Consider the following 17,102-nt stretch of genomic DNA (forward strand, 5'->3'; position numbering starts at 1 on the left):
GAGAGAGAGAGAGAAAAAACCAGACGTTGTAGCAACAGTCCAGGCAGGAACGTTTAGGGTTGAGCAGAAAGGTGAACAGAGAGCAGCAGCGGATGCAGCAGCGCTCATTAAACCTGTGCTGCCGCGACAGCAAAACAGACCGACTGCCCTCCTCAACCAGTGCCTTCTTCATCTCACTGGAGCGAGAGAGAGAGTGAGAGAAAGAGAGAGAGAGAGAGAGAGAGAGAGAGAGAGAGAGAGAGTTGAAAAACAACTGTGATATAAAGTATTTGACTAAAATGATACTTAAGCTGATGCATATTTGTCTGAGTATTAGGATGATGCATTAAAAAAAACATACATAATTAATCTCTATGTAAGGCAGGCTGTAGTGCCCTATAAGTGGATCATGTTCACATGACATCTGCGTGTTGACAGATGTGCTGCATTTGCCCTTCAACGTCTTAAATCTGTCTGTATTTCCAGCCGTACTGCAGCCTCCAGAGAGGAGAGAGCAATTCTGAGCAAAATTGCTCTGACATTTAGCAGAGAGACAAGCAACCTAACACTATTTAATAGAGGGTTGCAACCAGCACATACATATTTTGTTTGTGACATTAGATTTATGCTGCTTAATTACACTGATGTGCCCTTAGGATATGAATGAAAAGTCAGAATTGTAGGGTTAATAGGGTACAGTAAGAAGGCAATTGATTAAATCAAAGTAAATAAGAAATATCTTAATCAGGAAAAATGCATTAGTGGTGTGTTTTTCCAGTAAATCTTCCTGGAGTCTACATTGATATGCCAGTAGGTGGCGACAAGTGACTACATGTCTTTGTGCGTGACTCTGAATCGATCAGTCAACTGAATTGTTCCATTCAAAATGCTGATTTACTAAGCAAGTAATTACTTAGTGAACATTAAAAAAGTATGTTCTATATAGTATGAATATATTCTGGATGTACTACATTCATCATGTTGTCATTTTCAAGTGACCTACTAGCATCAGTTGCAGTGTTGCTTCACTGCTATTCACATATCCTCTCCCCGTGGCCTTGTGGGATAGTGATGGGAAGTTCGGATCATTTTACCGACTCGGACCTTTGAGTCTCGTTCAGCAAAATGAACGAATCTTTTTTCTTGTGGGATAGTAAAGTGTCTATTGAATGCATACTTCACAATCTCATCAGAAATAGCAGGTCATCCCTACTCACAAATCCAATACTGTGAATTCGGACATATTACTCTGTTCACGTATGGTTTTTACCCTATGCAATTTATGTGATTTTGGATGCAACCACTGTGTTTATGAGTGAATCAACAAATCACTGACTCATCTGAATCGATTCGTTCAAAAACACTGATTCATTCAGTAATGCGCAAAAAGTTAATTTTGCTTCGACTTTGGTTGGAAATATTTTCTTTGGCAGAGAAAAATTACAATTTCCAAATGTGCTGCTGGTCTTAATATAATCATGGCTGTGGTTTCCTATGATTTACAGGTGTAAATGAATATTAATAGGCACAGTAGAGTGAAGACATAAGTGGACAAAGAGGACATAAGTAAACAAAAGTGAATGGTTTAAATTAAATTTTTAAATGTAATATTGAAATTGAAATCATTTTAAATAATGTGTCATGATACATACTGTTATAAAAGCAAACCTGTGACTCATAGAGAGAGGAGCTGACAAAAAGGAGCGGAGAGAGGGATGAAAACTAGAAAGGAAGCATTGTATTGAAAATCTCTGCTTGAGGTGTGGCATTTACTTTGTCTCTCCAAACAATGCCAACAGGAAATCATTACGAATGATTAGAGCCACAGCTTGAACAGATCGGCTCCAGTGAATACTGAGAGGGGGGAACTGAGGATAATCTCAGCAGATTAAAAACAGACAGACAGGAAAGAAAAAAATGGAAAAGAAAGAAAACAAAGGCTGTAATGACATAAAACACATGCAAGGGTGGATAATACATTACAGTGACGTTGATTTTGTAACTGTGGACTTGGCAAACACAAATTTATAACACTGCATTTTTGCATCTATGTGTGCACAGAAATAGTTTGCTGACAAATTTGTGCCAAAACCTCCCTTTGGGGACATTTTGTGCATGCTTGAAATCAGTGAAAAACACTGCACTAAATCCAAGATGCATGTAGTTTGTAGATTCATCTCTAAATGTAACATTCAGACCACAGAGATACAAACCAGAGATTACTGCCTTCCACCAGTTTGTCTAAACTGAATCAGTGGCAAGATGCATTTAAAGTAACAGCCAAAAAGCACAAAAGAAGATAATAGCTGAAAACTTCTTACAGACCTGAGCAGGATCAATTTCATGTCCCTACAGTCACCCACGGTGATGATACCCCATCAGGGGTCTCTCCAATGAACTTATAATTGGATACTCAGCAGGCAATTTCCACCGAGTTCTCAGAAACATGGTCTGTTGTTTACAAAGCAGGCCGTTGGCAGAGAACAGCAGAGGCATCCTGTGCCAGTAGGTGCAGATCCAAGCGAAGGTCTACTAAGTGACTCATGCCAGATAGCCAGACTGGGCGCAGGTGTAATGAACAGGGGGTCAACCAATGCCAATATTTTTTACTAAGTCATCTGACACACCAGTATATATCATGAATGACAGGTTATATATAATTAGATACAATCTGCAACTTCAGTACACAATTTAGCATATCCTCTTCTTTTCCCATGCCTGTTATGCAGTATGTATCTATAATACATTTTACAGTATCCTTTGTAAAGTTTCTAATACACTCGAGTTTCTAATGTTTGATATAAATGACACTGTTTTATAGGTCAATATTTGTTGTATATCAGGTGATATTATATATTTTATTAGTGTCACGGTGCACACACACGCGAGGGACGAGGAGACGCTGGAGAATATGTTGACAAGACTTTATTTGCACCAAGGGAGACGAACACAGGAAGACGTTCACAGGAAGACGTTCACACGAAGGCGTTCAACAGCGGACAGAGAACTAGGGACTGGGAACACTTTAAATACACACAGGAGGAGGGGATGACGAGACACACCTGGGATCAATGAACCATCATGGGGAACACCTGGGACAAATTAAACATGGGAAAGGAACACCTGGGGAGCAAGACACAGACAAAACATGGAACAGAGTCTGACAATTAGATGGTGGATTTTTTCCCTCCAATTTTTACACTTAGATGAAGTGAGCATTAGATGATGGCAAAGGTACAGTTATTTTTTTTTAACTAATAATTTCATAACTGGTAAATGTAATTTTAAGCCAATTTTAACAGTAATATTATTGTTTCATTCTTTACATTATATTGTTGTGATGCCTTAAATGTATGTATAGCATTTAAAATGATTTAAGTTTTTAGTGTTTTGTTTTTAATGTATTTAAACAAATACTGGCCATTTATCAATTTTTCACCATAACATAAAAACAATTATCAGTTTTTTACATACAATGTTAAAATATTTTTTTATAGTTTTAGTTATTGTTATAGTTATAGTTTTCGTAATTTGACTTAAATGTAAGGTTAGACTATATTTTAAGGTGTCCTTGTTACAGTGTAATTATACCTTTGAGTATTGAGTAATATTAATTAAATGCATGTACTTACTATATGGTTAGGGTTAGGATTAGGGTTTAGCTTAGCTTGCATGTAATTATGCATAATTTATTGTTATTATAATAGTACGTACATGTAACGTGTGTAACAAGGACACCTTTAAAATAAAGTGTTACCAAATTTAAATGTATTTGTAATTAAGTCTAAATTCAATCTAATAAAAAATGTTGCATGAGGATTGAGAGGTTCACACACAAGAGAGATCAATCTCAAACTAAATCTACTGTTGTGTTATATAGCGCAAAGACTCCAGAAATGTAGCAATTACATGACCTATTCCTGGAACATCTTGATAACATAGATCAGCAGTGTTATTCCAACACAATAACACATAGCAAACAAGATGTGGTACGCTGGGAATGATTCACTTTAGAGCAATGCAAGAAAACATGTCTAATCAGGGTTTGTTGATCTGTTAAATGCATAGTTGCTAGTCTTTCTATGGAGATTCAGCATAGACAGACCGGAGACAAAACTAGTTCTCTAATTTAAATAAACTCTCATTAGGAATCAGATTTGGATGCCGACGAAAACAGCTTAAAACATAAGCCACACAAATATTCATATAGCTTTAGTATGTATTGCAGTGTAAATGAATCAGCACGTAATTAAAGAAGCAATCCTATCATAATTGTTTGTATAAGGCCAAAATGTCCCACTGGATAGTGTGCTACAAGCCAAAATGTCTGCCCAGATTCACTATGTTCTGTGTGCAGTTCCACACCACTTTCTCTTCAAGTAATGGATTAACAGGGGCCTCACAAAAATGACAGAATCTGCCATCTGTTTGAAATATTTGATTTAATGAAATGGAAAATCATGGATGAGTGCATGGATAGATGGCAGACTCTAGGGTGTCTCTCTAGATTTTTTCCAAAGTCTGATTTAGATCGGTGTTACCCAACCAGGGCTTTGCGTACCCCAGGGGGTACTTAAGTACATCCTAGTGGGCATTTGGAAAGTACATAAAATGGATATAAAATTTTTAAAAAGAATTGTGAAGAAGAGACTGTCACGCCCCTGGACTCTTTGTGTTGTGTTTTCCCTCCCCAGGTGTGCCGTGTTCCCTTTAATTAGTCATTCCTTGCACCTGTGTTTTCCCAATCACCCAGTGTTTAAAAGCCCCAGTCCTTTCAGTTAGTGTTTGTCGGTCCTCAAACGTCATTCCTTGTGTTCCAGTGTCTCCTACGTTCCCCGTGTGATCATTAAAGACTGTGAATTGAAGTTATCTCCGTGTTTCCTCGTTCCTCGCTCCTTGCCTCCCGAGAAGTGTGACAGAAGGACCAACCAAAACAGTAACTTCCGTGTTTTCCCCTCCGTTGGCTCCTTCCTCCCACCAGCTCCACCTTGGTCCTCAGTCGCTCTGGCTACGCCGCGGATCTCCGGATCTCCGCCTCCACCTTGGTCGCCAGAGCCCTTGGCTCCAACCTGGCCCCCCGGATCCTCGGCATCCCCCTGGCTCGTTGGCTCTCCGCCTCGGGCTCCTCCACCGCCATTGGTCGGCCCCCTGGAATCGGTGGCCATTCCTCCTCCATGGCTCCTCACTCCATCAGCTCCACCGTGGGCCGCTGTTATGGCTGTGGCCTGGGTCCTGCTGTGCTCTTCCTGCTCCGGGTCCCTCCTGTCTCCTCCCTGGACTCTGTCTGCCGGCCCCCTCCCGGGCATCCGTCCTCCTCCTGAGCCTCCTCCCTAGTTCTCACCCACTCCGCTCCCCATGTTATTTCTACGGTGCGAGGACGCACCTTCTGGGAGGGGGGAGTAATTTCACGCCCCTGGACTCTTTGTGTTGTGTTTTCCCTCCCCAGGTGTGCCGTGTTCCCTTTTTAATCAGTCATTCCTTGCACCTATGTTTTCCCAATCACCCAGTGTTTAAAAGCCCCAGTCCTTTCAGTTAGTGTTTGTCGATCCCCAAACGTCATTCCTTGTGTTCCAGTGTCTCCTACGTTCCCCGTGTGATCATTAAAGACTGTGAATTGAAGTTATCGCCGTGTTTCCTCGTTCCTCGCTCCTTGCCTCCCGAGAAGTGTGACCGAGACAGTATAAAGTGCATCATACACCTTTCAGTGCATCTACAAGGGTTATGTTAAATATTTTAAGAACAGATACATGATGCCTTGATAACGCATTTAACTGGTTTCCAATTTTTTTTATTACTTTGCCAAAACAAATACTTTCCCACAAGACGGATCTCCTGAGGAAAAAAAAAAAACTTTTTAAATCCCTGTATTTTCCTGCCTCTACTCAGAGGGTCTTTTCTAATAATCTTGTTTTTTGCTCTTCCATTCTCTGATAACTCACTCAGTCCTGTTTGAAATTCAGAGATGCTCCCCAGGAGTCAGAGAGGATATTGAAAAGCTAGAAGCATGCAGGCAGAACACACTTGGGAGAAGAAAAAAATGCTGTCGCATAAAATGAGATGGTTTAAGGTTTTGTAGGGACGTGAAAGAGAATTGTGGGGCTTAAGAAATAGCACTAATATTCAAATAGAAATTTCTTTTTAACTCATTTGAACTACAAAAGTATGAAACAAAAATACCTGGCAATCAATATAGGGTTGTATAGTACAAAAATAATATAGTATATAGGCTAGCCAATCCCAATGCTCTTAACTGGACAAATAAAAACCTGTTTCCTGGAGCTGAGGAAAACTAATGCAAACTGTAATATTATATCACAACGGCTCTGTCTACCTGATATTAACATCCATCTTAAATGATTGAATTACTGTACAAGTGAACATCCAAGACAGATCTTCACACCGGCCATTAACACACATCTAAAGCATGTCTCCTTTAAGCACCTGTGATCCGATTTTGAAGGGAAAAGTCTCTTTTTGTGACTACATAAAATACGACGTCTGTGTGTTTCTGCATCTCTGAGTTACAAACTAGATGCCAAAAAGTCTAAAATGCCTTAAAGCATGAAACAACTACACTGAGGCATTGTTTGTTTTTTTCCAAATTAATTTTTTTGCCATTATTCCTACTTCCTGTTCCAGCAAACAAGCATTTTCAAGAGTGTGAGAGATTAGAGCGGCCAGAGTGCTTCTCTGTCGGTCAGATAAAATCGTGGTGCCAAACAAAGTCATTAACCAAAGTGTTTTCCTCACCCCGAAGTACCGTGATGAGTAATGTGCTCTTTTGTGCCAATGTGCCACACTTTTTTTTTTAAAAGAAAGACAAAACAATGGGGGTAAGGGGGGAAGAGAGAAGGTCAAACAGAGATTACAGACTAAATATATGCATTATGTTCTGTCCTCTGAGAACCAATATTATTACATAAAATTACTTAAAAGTCAAGTCAGGTAAGACAGTTAGGTGAGTATTCTGCCCGTTTCTTACAAATACTTGCTGGGAAGTGCAGCAAATAAGAACACCAAAGAGATATTTGTTTATATGTGACCCTGGACCACAAAACCAGTCTTAAGTCGCTTGGGTATATTTTTAGCAATAGCTAAAAAAACATTGTATGGGTCAAAATTATTGATTTTTCTTTTATGCCAAAAATTATTAGGATATTAAGTAAAGATCATGTTCCATGAAGATATTTTGTAAATTTCTTACCGTAAATATATCAAAACTTAATTTTTGATTAGTAATATGCATTGCTAAGAACTTCTTTTGGACAATTTTAAAGGTGATTTTCTCAATATTTTGATTTTTTGCACCCTCAGATTCCAGATTTTCAAATAGTTGTATCTCGGCCAAATATTGTCCCATCCTAACAAACCATACATCAATGGAAAGCTTATTTATTCAGCTTTCAGATGATGTATACATCTCAATTTTGAAAAATTGACCCTTAAGACTGGTTTTGTGGTCCAGGGTCACATATGTAAACAGAGAGGGCCTTTTAATTTGCAAATACCTGTGACGGTAGAAATATTGGACTCATATGACCAAGATACAACATGACTGTGTCTGTCCTGAATAATAATGCCTCTATATATCTGTAGGTCAGAATCAGATTTCTTCAAAGCTGTATTCATGGTGGGCTCAGGGAAGTGAGTCACGGATAAAGAGGAAAGGGAGGGCCTTCCCTGTCATTTTGTTTTAAAGTATGACAAAGAATGATGGGAACTCATACTCTCTAGCAAAGACTGGAACGCCATTTGGGTTACATCACGAGGAAGGCAATGCTAAAATAGTTTATTTACAAACTTTTCATGAGAATGGTGATATTTATCATTATCATTTTAAAATGACATACAAAGTTTGTGGTTGGTAGGATTTTTAATGTTTCTGAAAAAGTCTCTTACGCTCATCCAAGCTGCATTTATCTGATAATAAAATCTGATTTGGTGCTCAAGTAACATTTATTATCAATGTTGAAAATACTCAAATTGCTTAATTTATTTGTGGAAACCGTGAAGCATTTTTGCAGGTTTTTCATGATCTGAAAAGAAACGCCATTTATATAAAAAAAAAAAATTTTTTATAACAATGTAAATATCTTTACTGTCACTTTTAATTAATTTACTGTATCCTTGCTGAATAAAAGCAAAATTCTTACTGACCCCAAACTTTTGAACAGTAGTGTATTTTGAGCAGGAGGAGTCCTAAAAGTGATGCTACAAAGACACAGAAGTGTGCATGAGACTCACTTGAGCCGCGTCTCCTCCGTTTTGCGCAGCTCCATGTCCCGTTGCACCACCTGCATCACATGCTCAGCCTCCACATCTGTCAGACCAGTGAGATCCAGTTTACGCCCCATCCTTCACCTCTGGAGAGCTAATAAGATATCTGCCCTGTCCTGACTGTTAGCTGAGGACAGTAATAGAAGCAGAGCAGAGTCATTTAATAATTTCAAAAGCTTGGCACCAACTGCGCCACTGGCTTCATAACGTGTTTGAAATAACAGATGTCAGATATTGTATATTTCAACTGTATAATGGAAGCTAGAAGCTAAATCTGAAGACAAAAAATAATCTTGTAATTATAACAGTTTCATTATGAAATCAACATAATACAGTGTATTGCAAAAGTCCAAAGTAAACCCTGTTGCATAAGGCTGTTAAATCAGCCTGTAGCTGAAATAAGGGCCCTGAGATTTAAGACCCCAACAATGTCAATTGTATCCATTGCTGTGGATGTTTTGACATATTAAAAAATACATGAACTTTTCTATTTTCTATTTGCTTGCCTTAAACACTGCAATGTATGGAAAATGAAAGCACATAAATTTAGGCTACTAAAAGTACTAAAACATCAAATAAAATGAAAACTGAACATTTAGGCTAAAAATAAAAGCTTGTTCAAAATATTAATAAATAGTATACTATAATAATGTATAAATAATAATAAAATAACACTGGTGTCCCCAGTTTAAAAAACAAACCTAGTCTTTTGTAGGCACACTGTAAAACTAACAAATCTTTCTTAGCAACCTCGAAACCATCTGCTGAGCCAACAGTGAAAGCAAACACAAAGCTTTTGCCCATGAGGTATAACTACAATTCATCTGTCAGAAGGTGGCAATGCATTAAAGGAACAGTTCTACATTTGTCATCATTTACTCACCTCAGCCTCAAGTCACCATTCATTTTCGATGCATCTCTTCCCATACAATGAAACTGAATGGTGACTGAACCTGTCATTCTGCTTCACATCTCCTTTTGCGCTCCACAGAAGAAAATGAACAACATGAGGGTGTGTAAATGATGACAGAACTTTAGTTTTCGAGTAAACTTTCCCTTTAAACCAGACTTTGCGACGGATTAAGTGGACGTCGAGTTTGATGCTGAGTTTGGATAACAAACCACTTTTATAAAAGAAGAAACCGGTCTATTTCTTACACGAGACAGCTCTAAATCATAATAAATAGCCTATTTTCTGTTCTGTTAATCATTCAGGCACATTTATATAAATTTGACTATAATAAACAACAAATTAACCATACAAGAGACAAACAATTGATACATTGGGAAGAACTTTAGATGCGGCACTTACCGTCGCGTCTTCACCTCAAGTCGTTTACATCAGCGACTGCCAAACTCATTATGAATGTCCGCAGACCGCCTCAAATCAATACGGTCGACTTTCCGTGTCTTTTGGGAATGTTTCGAAGATATCCTTTTAACTAGTTTGACAAAAAATAATCAAAAGCGTCTGAAGAGAAACGCTCGGCCCGGAGCGCGTGTACCTGCTGTGGTCTCATTTACGACCACGAGACCTGAAATCTGCCAACCTCCGGTACACAGAGCCCTGCAATGCTGCAACAGTGCTGCTGATAATCCACTTTTGGACGTGCTGAACACTGATACCATATTGAGAGAGAAGGGAATGTAAGATTTAAACGTTGCTGTTGTTTTAGCCACAGTTGCATAGCTGTAAAAATAAATAAATTAAATGCAGTCACAAGATAACACTGATTTGGATTCACTGAAACACTGTAAACATTTAGCTTAAATATACAGAATGATGAAATAAAACAAGCATTTTTTTACGTATTGATAGATATTAGATTTACATGATTTTGTTTGATTTATATTAGCCTATTTAACCCTAAATTTGAGTTCTGATAAAAAATAAAATAAAATAACTCTCAAAAACTGAGGTGCATAAGCTCTGCTCAATATGACCAATCAGTTCCATAAAGGAATACAAATCATGTGCTAATAGAAAGAAAACAAGTTGACAAAAAAGACTGAATCCAAAATTCTCTGATAATATTGCATAATGAGAGATTTACAGCCAATTTTTAAAAGGCTGGTCAAATTAGGGAAAGGATTTTCACTAGTGCTGTCAAACGATTAATCGTATCCAAAATAAAAGTTTTTGTTTACATAATATATGTATGTGTACTGTGTATATTTATTGAGTATATATAAATACACACACATACAGTATATATTTTGAAAATATTTACATGTATATACATTTATATATTTATATTCTTATATTTTATATTATATATAAATATATTTAATATATAAACATAACATCTTTTTTTTAAATATGCATGTGTTTGTATTTACCTATACATAATAAATATACACAGTATACACACATATATTATGTAAACAAAAACTTTTATTTTGGATGTGATTAATCGTGATTAATCATTTGACAGCACTACTTTTCACAGAACAAGAGTTCAATTGTTTTGTCTGTGACATGCTGCTTTGCCATTTTGCATTCTTTGCTGCCTTCTTAGATCACTTTTTTTTCCTAGCATCTCAACAAGTTGTTATCCTGCAGATACAACCAACAAAAGTAACGAATTTAGAGAGCACCCAGATAGTAAAACACAGGTCAAAATGCATCTTCACAGTTATTCAAAGTGAAAACCAGTTTAAACCAGACTTGCCTTTTGGTTTTAGCTGGATTATGTTGTTTAACCCACAAAACTAATGCTAATCCCAGTTCCACACACACTTAGACACCATGTGGCCCATCATTGCAATAATGTTATGTTATCTTTTTAAAGTATATTTTCTTTTGTCCTACCAGTGCTGTTAGTCACTGATCTGCAAATTTACACTTTAATGTTCCAGTATTTTTTCGACTTAAGCTTAGTCACATGTAGATCTAGTCAGCTGGTTTGAAACAATGGCACAGAAAAGCCAAAGTACCCTGAGTTTTCTTCACTCTCGCTCTTTCTCAGTCCTCAAAGAGAAAGAGAAATACATTCTTTTTTTTTCAAGATCACTTTTCACTTGTTTTCAGGAAAAAAATCTTATTATGCAATAGCTATCATCTGTTTTCCTGCAAACAGAGTTATAAATCAATAGCAAAACCGAAAGTTGAATGGCAAAACACAATAATAAGAGCCTTATGAGATACCGTACAATGGCCTCTCTTTTTGCCCCTCGGCCATACAAATCACTCAATCACTGTATTAGACAGTAAATCATTATATATCTAAGCAGGGTTGTTCAAACCTGCAAGTGTGTTTCAAAATGTTTTCGTCAGGGCAATTGTGTTACTGCCCCTTTTTTGGACATCTGGTAGTGCTTAAATGTGAGTATAAAGCAGAGATGAAGTGCACTTGGACTGCAGAAAGCAGCAGGATGAAGAGTAATGTGCAGCTAGGGCTGTTGTGTCTCAGCCTGCTCATCTTCAGTCTTCATGGAGAAGTTGTCGAGACAGAAACGAGCAAAGAATTTCCCCCCCCCAATTTCGAAGAGCCGGATCTTCATCAGCTTGAGGTGAGTGATGACTTTGCTGGAAATGCTTCTAATGAGGTCAATCACACTGGGGTGAGAAGGACATTTAAGGGGTATATTTCTTGTGGCATGAATCTCCCTAAATATAGTTCATGACTTTTGCAAAGTGATAGACTGCATGAATGGCATATTTGTAACCTAATTCCATTAGTAATTTCGCCTTAAATACTGTCATTATTAAGCATTTGAACATTTTTGACTGAGGTAATGATAAACAATAGTTGCTGTGAATCCTTTTTAGGACTCTGAGATCATTTCAACGATATACACAGCACGTCCAAGCATCACTGATACCATTCTGCAGATATTATGGAAGGCCTATTGGTGCTTAAACAGAACAATTATCTATGTATGATTTTTAAATGTTTATATGTTTGTGTGAGAATTTTGCTTACTTTGAGCCATTTATCTTTTAACAATCATTTTGCAAGATGTACAGAGTACGACAACAGACGGTCTCCACAGAGAAGGAAAATCCAGCAAGAACAGTAGCTGTTTTGCCACCAAGTGTAAGTACACATCTAATAAAGTAACGTGTGCCTTTGCACAATCTTCTGAGATGATTTTTCCAGCTGCAGCTTTTTCAAAATGTAATAACCCTACGGGGTTTGGATGATAATCAAGCCATAATTAAGCTTTCTCTTTGATAACCATTAAAATGCCAGTGGTCCTGCTTGTCACAAATAACTACACAAAGATTTCATCTGCCAAAAATATAATCTGCAGCTTGCAGCAGTATCTGTCCTCATAACTGTTCCACAATGCTATAGATATGTAAAATGTGTCACCAGAAATTTTATGTTTTCAATCTTTTTTATTGACCTGAAGGAGAACAGCAAGACTAAGAGAACATGGCCACATCCAGGAGGTCTCACTCCTTTAGGAGAACCAACGGTATTCACTGTCCTGTCAGTTCATTAAATAAAATATAGGCTATATGTACTGTAAATGGAGAAAAATGTTGAGTTATAGACTATTATCAACACACGCTCCACCAGTTATGTCATTTTTATATTCTAAAAATATATTGACTTGCTTTACACTGAACTCATCATTTGGTTTTCTCAGATATACGTCAATCACCGCACCAAGAGACAGGAAAAAAGCAGGAATAACAAAAGGAAAATACGTCCCGGAAGTCAGAGCCTTTTAGTAAGCAGTGGAGTTTTACCCGTATTGACTATCCTCTGATCAGCCTGTCAGCACGCCATTTAAACATATTAATAGTAATTTTATATTAAAGAAATAGACTGACTTGCTTTACTTTAACTCGTCATTTGCCTACCTCAATTAAAGAGTAAGACCCCAGCAGACTGCCAATGTCAAGAGGGATGACGAATGAACAAGTTAAAGCATTATATGCGTTCAAGGCTCCTTCCCAGGTAACATGTTGCAACGTATTTACATAATATGAAGGGGAAAAAATGGTACTAAACAGACATTATTGTGGGTTCTCTCCTTACAGGTTCCCTGAATCAGGAAAAAAGGAATATATCACCATGTTTCATAAAGAGTGTTTCAGGCTCAGGTTATGCTTGTGATAATCATTTATATTTCTATAGCTTTTCTTTTCCACGTATATTTTGGATAAGTAATAATCTCTATGGAAAATAAAATGTATTTACTGAATTCTCCCTCGTGTGTATTTCTTATTCGCATCACTAGGGGGCAATGTTTACCCAAGAGATGAGCGCTCAAACCAGCTTGGCTTCTGTTAAAACGAAATGTTTGATATCTGTTTATCTTCATCTCTTAATTACAATAAAGCACTTGTCTTGAAATGTCACTCTTGTATTGTGTGGAAAACACTGTAGACGACGAATGGCTTTCTATAAAGTTTTAGTTGTACTGCGTTTTTTTGTGAAGGACTTGACATGTTGATACTGTCAAGCATAAACAGTCTATGTGTGTTGACAGATTCTGTGGGATAGAAACTGCATAACTATCACTCCTCTTTTGTATGTGAGTAGTTCTGCCAGTTAAATGTGCCAGAAAAGATGTTAGCCTGAAGGCATACAAAATAGTAGGCCTATGTTTTGTGCCAGGAATTTGTCAAAACACATTGGCGGTCCAAAGTAAAGAGAAAAGCAACACCCCTTCTTCCTTATCTGCATAATCCTTGATAATAACATAAAAGTGTGCACAAATTATTTTAAATAAATACTTAAAGAAACTTTACGTCAAATCAATATGTTGTGGCTGTGCATAACATTTATGTGATGTGCTCTCTGATAATCTTTTAAAAAAGACTTCAAAAGCATTTTTGTGGACAGCTGCTGGAGCCACATATTAGAACAGATACGTTCACCGAATGTTTAGGTGTGGGTGCAAAGCTCTGCATGCACGAGTCACAGTAAATAGACTCTGTTCTCACAAGAAGAGCAGACAGAAACACTACTCTGCCTTCAGGCAAAACCCTGAGTCTTTCAAGGTAAGAAAAGCATGGCATTATCAGTTTTAGAAGATTATTTCTTTTTTGTTAGAAGTTTAATATGATCCAGATGTTAGCTGCTGAATTTGCACACAGTTTGGGAGATAAGTCTTGAATAGTACTCATGCAATTACATCTAATGCGAACATTAAGATACACTGCCATGAACTGTACTAAAATGGGCATATCTGCTATTTGAAAATAATTAAAGGAACGTTTGGTTTTTAACTGATTAACGTTATATATATAATGTTCCAAATTACTGAAAATAACATGTTTGGGTTCAAGCATGACTGAAATAGCCTAACACTCATTTATAGTCTTTGAATAATTTATAGTATGATATCAAAGCTGTTTGATTTGTGAAAACATTTTTGCTGGAATGAGTGCTTAAGATTTGAATGTATACAAAATCATGGAAATACATTCATGTGACTTTTTATTTATTTGAAAAAACAACAACAACATTGCACTTCTCTGGAAGAGGGAGTGTTTAAAGAGAAACTTTAAAGTTTATGACTTGTTTAAGCAAATGTTGGATTACACAGGAAATCTGGAAAGGATTTACAATGTTTAACTGATATGCATCTCTACTTTCGGGTTTATCTGTGATTTTAAGCATGCATAGAAAAGGGCATTTGATAAAAGCGGAGAGGGAATGTTCGGAATGAAAGTGCTGTTACATGCCTGTGGCAATAAAACATCCTGTCTGGTAGCCATCTGCTTTCTCTCTGCTATTTTGGAAGAAAATAGATCAACTCCTTATCTGTAAATCTGAGAATGCTTGATCATTTCCATGTCTCTTTGCATATAAAAATCTAAAAGCTTTCAAACAAACCATTGTTTTTCTTTTCAGAGCTTTAGAAGAAGAATGGAGACCTCAGAGGAACACTATTACGACTACCCTGAGTATGAAAACTACAGCTCCAACTGTGACTATCAAACCATCTGTGAGAAGGGCGACGTGCGCTCCTTCGTGAGGATCTTCCTCCCAGCTGTTCTTGTGTTATCTCTAGTGATTGGTTTAGCAGGCAACGCTCTGGTTGTGGCGGTGTATGCATACTGCAAGCAACTGAAAATGATGACTGACACATTTATACTTCACCTGGCTGTGGCAGACCTGTTGCTGCTCCTAACGTTGCCCTTCTGGGCTGCCGATGCTATCCATGGCTGGGAACTCGGGGTCACCGTCTGTAAACTCGTATCTGCCCTCTACACCATTAACTTCACCTGTAGCATGATGCTGCTGGCCCACATCAGCATGGATCAGTACTTGGCTTTGACACCAGGAGCCAGAAGCACAGGCATTACGCGTGCTTTTCAAAAGAAGCATTGTAAAAAACTCTGTTTGGTGTCAAAAAACCCATTGCGTTTTTTCTTGGCATCCCTGATTTGGTATTTTCAACGGCCAGAGAGCTTCCTCATAAAAAAAGCTGCATCGCCATGTATCCATCGGACATGGCTCTCAAGGCTAAAGCTAGTTTGGAAGTGGTGGAGGTCGTAATAGGCTTCTTGCTACCTTGAAGTTGATGTTGTTCTGCTACACCTTTGTAGGCCGAGCCCTACTGAAGCTCCCTCAGGAGAGGAGATGGAGGAAGTGGAGGTCCCTCCGTGTGCTGTTGGTGATGGTGGGAGTCTTTGTGGTCACACAGCTGCCCTACAACGTGGTCAAGTTCTGCCGGGCCATGGACATCATGTACACATTTGTGACTCACTGTGGGGTTAGTAAAGAGCTGGACAGGGCTACTTGGGTCACCGAGAGTCTGGCACTGACACACTGCTGTCTGAATCCTGTTCTGTACACTTTCATCGGTTCCTCCTTCAGACAGCATGTATTGAAGTGTGCCAAAGACTTTGGAGACAGGGGGAGGAGGTTGGCACGTGTGGGAGAGCAACAAGAAGTGGATATCTCCTTGAATTCTCATTCACAGTCCCAAGAGACCAGCACTATTTCCATTTGAGCAAACTAGAGTAGATGTTTACCAGTCTGTGGAGTTTTGCACCATCTGCCCCTTTGCAAAATATGTACACACAAAGTGATAGCGCAGGGATTTATTTCTTAGTCAAGACATAAGGCAGTATTTTTACCAGAAGAGTAAAATTCAAATTGAAGTAAAAGCTGAGATGCAAAATGTTGATAGTTGCGTTTGTACAAAGTCCCTTTTCTATAGTCTTTGGTCAATATGAAACAAACGGAAAAAGAACAAGTCCGCGAAGTGATACGAGAGATATGTAAATAGCGCCGGACTACTAGCGGACTGATGGTGAGTTCAAGTCCTACTTTACGCATAACTTTGGTTGAAGCAAGATGGCAAGATGGCCATGGCTTTTTTTTTTTTTTTTTTTGCTGCATTATTCAACAAGATTTTACCTGTACATCTACAAAATGATTAATAGAGAAGAGTTTCCACTCGTAGGCTAAATGACTTTTGTGGTGCATAATATATACTGTATATATATATATATATATATATATATCAGTGGCGGGCCGTGCATTTTACACCTAGGCCTTCAGTGGCGTCCTACATGAATTAATCCATCTCTTCATACCATCATAAGGATGCCACGGCTATAGAAACCATAAATATTACACAGTAATGCAGTATAACAGGGCACTACATAACAGACAGGTATCTTATGTAGCGAGAATGAATGCCATTACTAAAGAAAGAAACCCAATTAACAATTGCGCAACACATCATAGCAGAAGCATTAACCTAACAAAATGACACAAATACAGTCCATCCGATGTTCTTACAGACATTTATTAACACAAACGCATTTATACCTTACAGATAGCATTGGTATAAAACAAATAAGGTGATTACATGTGTTTTAAAGTTGACCTAACAATTTAATGTTCTCTTACTGCTTTATTTCGTCT

General features: G+C 37.9%; 1 long non-coding RNA gene and 1 pseudogene across 1 annotated transcript; one reads left to right on the plus strand and one right to left on the minus strand.

The window, feature by feature from the left end:
* Positions 1–29: 29 nt before the first annotated feature.
* LOC107686058 (uncharacterized) lies at positions 30–9,849 on the minus strand. The gene is made up of 3 exons (XR_001634018.1): positions 9,569–9,849; positions 8,224–8,383; positions 30–176 (listed from the first exon to the last, which is right to left on the minus strand). It is a non-coding gene; the product is annotated as an uncharacterized LOC107686058 (long non-coding RNA).
* Positions 9,850–14,190: 4,341 nt separating this feature from the next.
* On the plus strand, positions 14,191–16,244 carry LOC107686090 (atypical chemokine receptor 4-like; annotated as a pseudogene).
* Positions 16,245–17,102: the final 858 nt, after the last annotated feature.

Source organism: Sinocyclocheilus anshuiensis, unplaced genomic scaffold, assembly GCF_001515605.1.
Source record: "Sinocyclocheilus anshuiensis isolate Anshui unplaced genomic scaffold, SAMN03320099.WGS_v1.1 scaffold930, whole genome shotgun sequence".
In the NCBI taxonomy this organism is placed as follows: Eukaryota; Metazoa; Chordata; class Actinopteri; order Cypriniformes; family Cyprinidae; genus Sinocyclocheilus; species Sinocyclocheilus anshuiensis.